The sequence below is a fragment of the Theobroma cacao genome, chromosome 6 (genome assembly GCF_000208745.1).
Source record: "Theobroma cacao cultivar B97-61/B2 chromosome 6, Criollo_cocoa_genome_V2, whole genome shotgun sequence".
NCBI classification, from domain to species: domain Eukaryota; kingdom Viridiplantae; phylum Streptophyta; class Magnoliopsida; order Malvales; family Malvaceae; genus Theobroma; species Theobroma cacao.
Genome location: NC_030855.1, coordinates 16,071,132 through 16,082,276, shown reverse-complemented (window position 1 = coordinate 16,082,276; position 11,145 = coordinate 16,071,132). Strand labels below are relative to the sequence as shown.

Here is an 11,145-nt window from a genome sequence, read left to right as displayed (position 1 = left end):
TCCTCGAGCAAAAGAAAATTATAAAAAGAAAACTAAAACATAAAAAAAAAAAATCCTTAAATGAGAGATAGAAATACCAAATCATGATTTCCCAATTTTTCCTCAAAAATTAACTCCAGTTCTAACTTAAGGTAACATACAGCTAATTCTTAAATTCATGCATCAATTCAAGTGAAAACTTATTTTTCGAATGGACTTCTTCTGTGTGTGTGAATGCTCTCTTACAAAGAATATCATGCAATTCGGATTAGTTTTATGTCAACTCTAAGCATAGATTAGTACTAGGATCCCATAGGTTTGCTTTTCATCTCTCTCTTCACTAATGTAGATTAACACTTATTCAAGGATCAATAGGTGTTTATCAAGCTTGTAATGTAAGGCTAGGGTCAAGGTATGATAAGGGATGTATTTTGGCTCAAATTCACCCTAAGCACTTGATCAATCTAGATCATATAAAGAGCTCAAATATTTATTTATTTTTTTTGTATAGCACCCCCAAACTTGAAGTAAACTTTCCTTTACACAACACACTTTATTTCTTTTCTTTTCCCTTTTTTATTTTTCAACCCCCAAACTTATTTTTGACCATTATAGACTAGGAGTGATTTTACTAACAACCTTCACTTTTTGTGTTTTTTTTTTTTTCACACCTTTCTCCCTCAATTTATCTTTAAGCTCAAATCACTCTTTAGAACGATTAACATACTTAGGGGGTGAGAGGTTCAAATTGTTGGAATTAAATAAATAGGCCAAGGCTAATATAACTGTGCGATTACAAAGAAAAGGTAAATTAGGCTCAAAAAGGGTGACTAAGGATCAATATAACAAGGTAGGCTCAAAAAGGCTCAAACGATCCAAAGATGACTTAAATCACTTCCTATCCTAAATGTTATCTAAGATTTCACCTCGAGAGAGAATCAAACAAATTCTAGAATTCTTGACTCCACTATACTTTTTCATCAATATAAAATTTCTCTAAATCACACATAAATTCTAAGTAAAAGAGTATAGTGCTTCAAATTATTGGAAATCACATTCTAAAATAAAACTAACACAAGAATATTACATAAAATTAAATCATAACTATATGCTTCCCAAAAGCTAAGAATCAAAAGATAATTAAAATATCATCCTAGGATTGGGACAATCAAGAATAAGATATAACTATCTCAATTTTTTTTTTAACACAACAAAACATGCAAATCACAAATAAAACATGTAAATAAACTAACAATGCAAATCACAAATAAAACATGTAAATAAACTAACAAAATTCTAAACTACTCTCCCAAACTTAGAATGAACATTGTCCTCAATGTGATAAAAGAAAATAAAAGACAAGGGACAAGAATACTCCCCTCACTCCGAATCGGTTTTTTGACTTGCAAAAAGGGAAAAGAATAGATAATAATAATAATAATAATAAAGTAAAATAATAATAAAAATAATAAAAATAAAATAAACCAAAACTGAGTAAAGTTAAGAAGCTTGGGTTGCCTCCCAAGAAGCGCTTCATTTATAGTCTTCGGCTGGATTGTCTTGGACTCTAGGCCGTATCAAGCAAGTGAATTGAGGACTGTTGACGATTAATTTCGCCTCCCCAATAATGCTTTAATCTTTGTCCATTGACTTTAAATTTTCGACCATCTATCCCTCTAACTTCGATCGCTCCATGTGGGAATACTTCATTGATAATAAAAGGACCAGACCACCTTGATTTGAGCTTTCCCGAAAATAATTTTAAGCGAGAATTATAAAGCAACACTGCTTGTCCTGGCTCAAAGCTTCTTGCCAATATCTTCTTATCATGCCATTGCTTCGTTTTCTCTTTGTAGAGTTTGACATTCTCATAAGCTTGAAAGCGAAATTCATCAAGCTCATTTAACTGCAACAACCTTTGCTCACCTGCTGCTTGTAGATCAAAATTTAACTTCTTGACAGCCCAATAAGCATTGTGTTCAAGTTCCACCGGTAAGTGACAAGCTTTGCCAAAGACACACTTATATGGAGACATACCAATCGGGGTCTTACAAGCAGTCCTATATGCCCACAGTGCATCATCCAATCTCTTAGACCAATCTTTTCTTGTGGGACACACGGTTTTCTCCAAAATCCTCTTGATTTCGCGATTCGATACTTCTGCTTGGCCATTAGTCTGAGGATGGTGCGTAGTGGCAACCTTATGTTTAACTCCATATTTTGCCAGAAGGGCATCAAAATATTTGTTGCAAAAGTGACTTCCCTCATCACTAATGATTGCCCTTGGAGTGCCGAATCGAGTGAAAATATTTTTCTTGATGAAATTCATGACCACCTTCGAATCATTATGAGGAAAGGCTGCTGCTTCAACCCACTTGGAGACATAATCCACAGCAAGCAAAATGTATTTGTTGTTATATGAGGATATGAACGGACCCATGAAGTCAATACCCCATACATCAAAAATCTCTATCTCCATGATGTTGTTGAGAGGTATCTCATGTCGCCTTGCGATATTTCCCACCTTTTGGCACCTGTCACAATGCAATACAAAATTATGAGCATCCTTAAATAATGTAGGCCAATACAAACCTAATTGGAGGACTTTAGCAGCAGTCCTTGCTCCTCCAAAATGTCCTCCATAATCTAAAGAATGGCAATGGTGAAGCACACTTTAAATCTTTTCCTCCGGGATGCATTTTCTGAATATCTAGTCTTTACACTGTTTGAACAAGTAAGGCTCATCCCAAAAATAAAATTTAACATCATGCAAAAATTTCTTTTTCTGATGAAAATTTAAATAAGGGGAAATAATATTACTTACCAAATAGTTTACAAAATCAGCATACCAAGGAAGTGATTTCTTACCAACTTGAAGGATTTGTTCATCAGCAAACGTCTCTTTGATTATGGTCGAATCCTTACCTTGAGCTTCAATTTCTAATCTTGAGAGGTGGTCTACAACTTGATTTTCTGTTCCTTTTCTATCACGAATCTCAAGATCAAATTCTTGAAGTAAGAGGATCCATCTTATCAATCTTGGCTTAGCATCTTTCTTGGCAATCAAATACTTGATAGCTGAGTGATCAGTGTACACTATCACCTTTGTCCCCACGAGATAGGAGCGAAATTTGTCAAAAGCAAAAACCACAGCTAAGAGCTCCTTTTCTGTCGTGGTATAATTTTTCTGAGCCTCGTTTAAAGTCTTGCTAGCATAATAGATGGAATGGAATATTTTATCCTTCTTTTGTCCCAAAACAACTCCCATTGCATAATCACTCGCATCACACATTAGCTCAAAAGGAAGAGTCCAATCGGGAATAATTATGATAGGTGCAGATATTAATCTTTTCTTCAATTCATCAAAAGCAACAAGACATTCATTATCAAACTTAAATGGCACATCTTTCTCCAATAAATTGCAAAGTGGTTTAGAAATTTTTGAAAAGTCCTTAATAAATTTTCTATAAAAACCAGCATGACCAAGAAAATTTCTAATACCTTTGACATTTATTGGAGGTGGTAATTTCTCAATTGCTTCAATTTTTGCTTTATCTACCTCAATGCCATTACTAGAGATCTTGTGCCCAAGAACAATACCTTCTCGCACCATGAAGTGACATTTCTCCCAATTGAGCACCAAATTTGTCTCTTCGCACCTCTTGAGTACCCTAGCAAAATTTAAAAGACAATCATCAAAATTATTTCCAAAGACTGAGAAATCATCCATAAATACCTTTAGGCATTTTTCCACTATGTCTGTGAATATGGCCATCATGCATCGTTGAAAGGTGGCAGGTGCATTACATAATCCAAATGGCATTCTTCTAAAAGCAAATGTGCCATAAGGACATGTAAATGTAGTCTTTTCCTGATCTTCATGAGCAATAGCAATTTGGTTATAGCCAGAATAACCATCTAGAAAACAATAATATTCCTTACCAGCCAAGCGATCTAACATTTGATCAATGAATGGAAGAGGGAAGTGATCTTTCCTTGTAGCTTTGTTGAGCTTGCGGTAGTCCATGCACACTCTCCATCCAGTCATCGTTCTTGTTGGAATGAGCTCATTATTGTCATTGGCCACCACAGTCATTCCTCCTTTCTTAGGAACACATTGAACTGGACTTACCCATGAGCTATCAGAGATAGTGTAGATTATTCCGGCATCCAACCACTTGATGATTTCTTTCTTGACCACTTTCTTCATGATGGGATTCAATCTTTTTTGCTGTTCAATTGTGGCTTTGTGATCTTCCTCAAGAAGAATTTTGTGCATGCAAATAGAAGGGCTAATTCCCTTAATATCAGCTATGGTCCACCCTATTGCTTTCTTGAATTCTCTTAGTGTTCGCAAAAACTTCTCCTATTGCAAGCTAGTAAGAGCATCAGAAATAATAACCGGAAGAGTGGAAGATTTTCCAAGAAAAGCATACCTCAAGTGTACTGGTAGAGGTTTGAGTTCCAAAGTAGGTGGCTCCTCAACGGAAGGCTTAGAAGTTGGCACCAAAAAAGCTGAAATATCTAAAGACTCAAATTGATGATTAGTTCTAAATCTGAAGTGAGCATTCAACAAATTTGAATATTCAATAAACTCATCATCATTCCTATCAGAGTTAGCTATTAAACATGCTTCAAGAGGATCATTGGGATTTTCTTCTAAGAAAACATCATGTGTCAAATTGTTCACTACACTCACAGAAAAACAGTCTTCAGATGTCACAGGCAATTTTAAAGCTTTGAAAATATTAAATGTTACCTGTTGGTCTTGAACTCTCAAAGTAAGCTCACCTTTTTCAACATCAATTAAAGCTCTAACAGTTGCTAAGAATGGCCTCCCAAGAATGATTGAAATTTGCCTATCTTCTTCCATGTCAAGAATTATAAAATCAACTGGAAAAATAAAGTTATCTACCTTGACAAGAACATCTTCAATAATTCCCCTTGGGTACACATAAGAACGATCAGCCAATTGCAATGCATTCCCCCAAACCAAGTTTCTCAAAAATTGACCAAGGCATTAAATTGATACTTGCACCTAAATCACTCAAAGCTTTTGTAAAAAATAAATTACCAATAGTGCAAGGGATTGTGAAACTACCTGGATCTTTGAGTTTTGGTGGTAGCTTGTTTTGGAGAATTGCACTACACTCTTCTGTAAGGGAGACAATTTCAAACTCACATAACTTTCTCTTTTTGGAGAGGATGTCCTTCAAGAACTTGACATAACTAGGCATTTGTTCTAGAGCTTCAGCAAAAGGAATATTTATGTGTAATTTCTTGAAGACATCAATGAACTTCTGAAATTGCTTCTCAAGCTTTTGCTTTTGGAGCCTTTGGGGAAAAGATGGTGGAAGATGGATGACTTGAGAAACTCCTTGATTTTCAGCCTTGACCTTCTCTTTCTGTTCAACTTCACTTTCTTTCTCACAAATTCTTTCATTATCAACATGTTCATTCTCAAGTTCAACTACTTTTTCATTCACCCCTTCAATCTCTTTTCCATTCCTTAAGGTGATTGCTTGGCATTGTTCCTTACCTTTAGGATTGATTTGTGTGTCACTAGGTAAGGAACCTTGAGGTCTACTATTGACGAAATTTGCAAGTTGTCCCACTTGAGTTTCAAGATTTCTCAAGGATGCTCCAAAGCTTTGAATTATCACATCACTCTTGAATATATACTGCAAAAGTAGTTCTTCCATTTGGGGCTTCTTGTCAGGAAGTGGTGGTCTAACTTGCTGTTGAAATCCTGGAGGCATGTTGGGTTTTGGATTGGAAGGCCTTGCATTGTTATTCCATGAAAAATTTGGATGGTTTCTCCAACCAGGATTATAAGTATTAGAATATGGGTTGTTCTGCTGTCTGTTAAAGTTCCCCACAAACTGAACTAATTCAGAATTGTATGGACATTGATCATTTGAATGGCCATCCCCACACATCTCACAAATTGAATTTTGAACTGCATGAGCTCCCATTGTGTCGATCTTTTTGGACAGTGCAGCCACTTGCGCGGCTAAGTTGCTCATTGCATCAACTTCATAGGCTCCAAAAGCTTTTCTCGAACCCGACCTTTCTGAAGGCCATTGATAATTATTTGAAGCCATCTCTTCCAACAATTTATAAGCATCTGCCGCATTCTTACTCATCAATGCCCCACCAACAGCAGCATCAATTGTGGTTTTAATTGACCCAATAAGCCCATTATAGAATGTCTGAACTTGCAACCAATCAAGAAGCCCGTGATGTGGGCATTTTCGCAGTAGTTCTTTAAATCTCTCCCAAGCTTCATACAAGGACTCAGCATCAAATTGTGTGAATGAGGTGATATCGTTCCTCAACTTTGTAGTCTTTGCAGGTGGAAAGAACTTTGCGAGAAACTTTTGAGCCAATTCTTCCCATGTAATGATAGACCCATTAGGCTGTGAATTAAGCCAACTTTCTGCTTTATCCCTTAGAGAGAATGGAAACAGTCTCAATCTAATAGCATCATCAGTCACTCCATTATATTTAAAGGTATCACAAATCTCCAGGAAATTTACTAAATGAGCATTAGGATCATCACTAGGTAACCCACTAAACTGGACTGAAGACTGAATCATCTGAATATAGGCTGGTTTAATTTCAAAATTATATGCATTGATGGAAGGTCTCCTAATGCTTTGGTGCAAATCTTGCAACAGAGGAACTACATAGTCTCACAATGCTCTATTTGCTTCGGGAACCACATTAATGGCATTATTACCATTATTAATGTTATCCTCGGCCATTGCCTGATTTCAAACTGCAACTTGTAAATTCTCCCTTCGACGCCTTCTGAAAGTTCTTTCTATCTCAGGATCAAAAGGAACAAGATTCAAGTTGTCTCTTCTTTGCATACAATGACCAAAGATATCTGCAAGAAAATAAAAGCTAAAATTAAAATAAGAAAAATAAAATTTGAAGTAAGACTAAATTGTTTGGTATTAGTATTAGTAATAAATCTAGAATTAATTCCCCGGCAACGGCACCAAAAACTTGTCAGTTAAAATCTTACTACGCAAGTATACGTATTGAATAGATAGTATATTAGCAAGCAGAGTATCGATCCCACAAGAAATTGATCTAAAACTTTACTAAGTACTAAAATTAAAACAATTCAATCTTATCCAAACAATCAAAATTAAGTAATTAACTAAAACTGATTAACTGAAATTAAAACTAATAAGAAAAATCAAAATAATAATAATCTTGAGAAAATATCAAATTAAACAAACCTAGGATTACAATATCCCTCACACTTCATCTAAATCTTACCTCTCTTCCTTAACTTATTTCAATGGGTTGAATTGCTAACCTAGAGTCCTAAATTATTTATAAGGGTCTCCCGACTCGTCCTATAAAAATATCTATTTTAATCAAAACACTATATCCCTATGTGAATTGAAATTAAAACAGACTCATTAAGTTCAAGCTCTAATCTGGCTACATATGGCCTATAGGTATATCCCTATCCTATACGCAAATCAATTAATTTGATCATATGCTATCCCAATTTTAGTTTACTCTAAACTCCCTTTCCCAAGTTTGTTTAGGTTCCTAGATCAATTTAATTGGTGATCAGGCAATTAAAAGCATTAAGAACAAATTGAAATAAACAATTCAAATTCCATTAAAATAAGTAAGAAAGAGATTAAAAACTTAAACTACATGTGAGTTCAATTGCAATCCTAGAGAAAGAAGTTTAGCTACACATAATTGCAAAATAAAATAACATTGTATAAAATTCAACCCATAAAAGTATCAAGATAAAAGCTAAGGAAGAAAACAAAACAATATTCTCCGCCTTGATCTTCAAGTTTCAGCCTCAACTTCTAGTTTCTTGAATCTCCCAAAGGTTGTCTTTCTCTCTTTTTTAATATTATCAAACATATCCTATTTATACTAATAGACTAAACCTAAAGTTCTTTAAGCTGACTTAGGGTTTAATTGGGCTTAAAAGTATAATAAGAGGCCCAAAATTCAAATTGTCAATCTTTACAAATTTTCATTCCCGGCACAGTACGTCTATTATTTTCTAATGCGATTTTATCTATCTTCAAAGTAGAACTGGGCAAAGTGATCTGCACAAAAGTTGTAGGTCTGTCTCTTAGCTTTCCACTGGTTTAATAATCGCATCATTTGGAGTTCTGTAGCTTGAGATATGGCCAAAATACTAAAACATATGCAAGTAGATTCTGGGTCTTTCAACATCTTACTTTCCAAAATTAAACCCAAATCACCTTTAATCCTACAAAAAATATAAAAACTAATCAATAATAAACAAATTAAAAGAAATAACATACATTTAAAATAACTAACTTAAAAGTAACCTAATTATAAAAACAACTAAAAATAAGTAAATTATAATTGAAAATTGAGGACTTAGCTAATATTTAATAACAAAATTAAAGTAAAATAATTCTATAAAGTAGAATAATCAAAGCTGTAGCAGGAACCTGATTACCAAACCCATACATGTGGGTGCATGTAGTCTCAATCCCTCCAATTGCTTCAGTCCAAGCATTCGGATCTAATTCTGGCTGAGAAGATGAACCCTCACCATACTTCTGCGATAGTACAAAATTATACATTTCCTACCAAAAAAAATTAAATTAGATTAATATTCAACTACAGTCATCAACTTTAATCTTAGAATTAATCAATTTGGTACGTACACTCGTAGACTTGGACTTGTTATCTATAAAATCACCATGACCCCCTAAACGCTTATGAGTGCGGTTAAACACTTCCAAAAAGCTAACATCTCGTTTCATCTCAATTGCCTACATTTATTTACAATTATATATACTCAATTATAATCAATATATATAAATAACATGAAAGGAAAAATCAAAGTCAAACTACTAAACATACAATTTAAATTTAGTTTGAAAGAAAACCGAACATATAAATGCAAAGTAAAAGTAATTCATACCATCCTTTTTGCATGAACCACAAATGGAACTGAACCGCCGGTGTGCTTTGGGATGCTTCCTTTTTTTGCCGTTAAACGATTTTGCCTTGCTTTTCTCGATTTGTCTTGCCATTCTTCTGTACCCCATACCGTATCGATAAGGAGATCCCAAATTTCATTCATGATCCATTCCCTTGACATGCCTTCGCAGTCCTTAATGTTGTTTGTTTTGGCTTCTGTCATTACTTTATTCCTTTCTTCTGATAGCATGTCTCTTAACCGATCGGAACAAATTTTTTTCCATATTCATCGAACCAAAACATTGTGATTTGCAGACCAAACACATTTTTCCTATAGCAAAATAATAACGTTATTAAAAAAATTGATAGAAATTAATTGAAAACATAAAGTTATAATAAATAAATAAATAACAAACTACGTACCTGTAATTTTTGAAACATTAACTCCTTTACATCATTAGGGACTTTCCTCCATGTCGACCATGGACCATTGAAGTGATTTTTGATGATCATTGTGATTGTAGCGGTGACCCCTCGCTCGAAAAAAGTGCTTGTAGAATATAAAAGAAAATTTTTATATATTAAAATTTTTAACAAATATAACAATTTCATTAACAAATATTAGAAATATCTTAAGACAACATACCTCTCCCCAATAGGAGTTATATGCAATCTGTCTGATGGATCTACAGGAGTCTGTAGTCCTACACTAGGCCCCCTACCCTTTGACCTTGAGGATGTGTCATCTACACTTGTACCTAAATCAATAGATGGGGATCTACGAGAATCGTGAGTAGATGTCTCATTTTCTACTTGCTCTGTAGATGCACCCAACAAAGAAGGTGTCTCAAATGGCACATCATTAAACTCATGTTGCATCTGTTGTTGAATGGATAGATCAGCAAATTCTCTAGCATTTGTAAGCAAAGACATACTTCCAGAGGCATTTGTTGATCTAGGTCACGGTTTTGAATGCTTCCCTTTAACCATCGTTCTTGCAATATTTATAATGTTAAAATTCAAACACAAATTATTTTCAATCAAATTGAAACAAAGTATAGAAACCATCAATTTACAACAATGACAAGTATGATTATTCATTTGTACAATAAAATAGCCATTATATAGTATTAATCTCAACATTTATAAATATAAACTTAGATTAAATTTTACATAATGTCAAGATCTTTTAATATTATAAAATTAACAAATATACAACTATGTAACAAAAAATATCAAACCAATATCATATATGCCTACCATCATCAATCACTTTCAGAATAATCAAACTCATGTTCTTCATTATTATCACTATCATCACTCAAAGTTTTAGAAGTGTTGTCTTCAAATTCATCTTCTTCTTCATCGTCATCTTCATTTTCATCTATTTCCATGTCATCTTCTTCATCTTCATCTCTTTGCATGTCATCGTCTTCATCCTCAATCAAGAGATTAACCTCTTCATAATCACCACTTGCTAAGACTGTCAAGTTATTAAGTTCTTCAGATGGAGTAGCATTAATTGAAATAGACACGTCTTCTTGGTATACTTCTTCATTCAAATCAATTTCATTTTCTCTATCTCCACTACTAGGAATGTTATATCTACTCCTAGCTTTTGTTTTAAATACTACCCACCAATCACGTTGATCTCTTTTCCTTGATGGATAACTACTATAATAAACTTGGTGAACTTGTGCTGCTAAAACAAATGGTTCATTAATGGCAAGTATTGAGTTGCATTTAATTTTAACAAGACCATGCAAAGGATCTACCTTAATACCTTTTTCAGTGTCAAACCAATGACACTTAAATAGCACAACTCTATTTCCAATTCCAAAATACTCCAACTCGATTATATCCACTAAAATATCATAAAAGTCACGCTCATAATCATTGTAAAAACTTCCTTTTATACAAACCCTACTATTCATTATCTTACGATTTTGGCCGTAATCTAGGATGTGAAACTTGAAACCATTTACAAAGTATCCTTTGTAGCACCTTATCTGTAAAGCCCGACCATATAAAATACTATTCATGACATACATGTGATGATAGCATGATTGCATGCTAGGAGAGTCCCGAAAAATTTACAAAAGTCGGTATTGTACCTAGAGGTACAACAAAGTTTATTTAATCCTCGAACTAGATCAAATAGGAATTTTAAGGTGAGATTAAGAGTTTCACAGTTCATGGATGACTTAAAATGGT

General features: G+C 34.0%; 1 pseudogene; it reads right to left on the bottom strand.

Annotated features, from left to right (window-relative positions):
• On the bottom strand, positions 1,547-6,578 carry LOC108662440 (annotated as a pseudogene).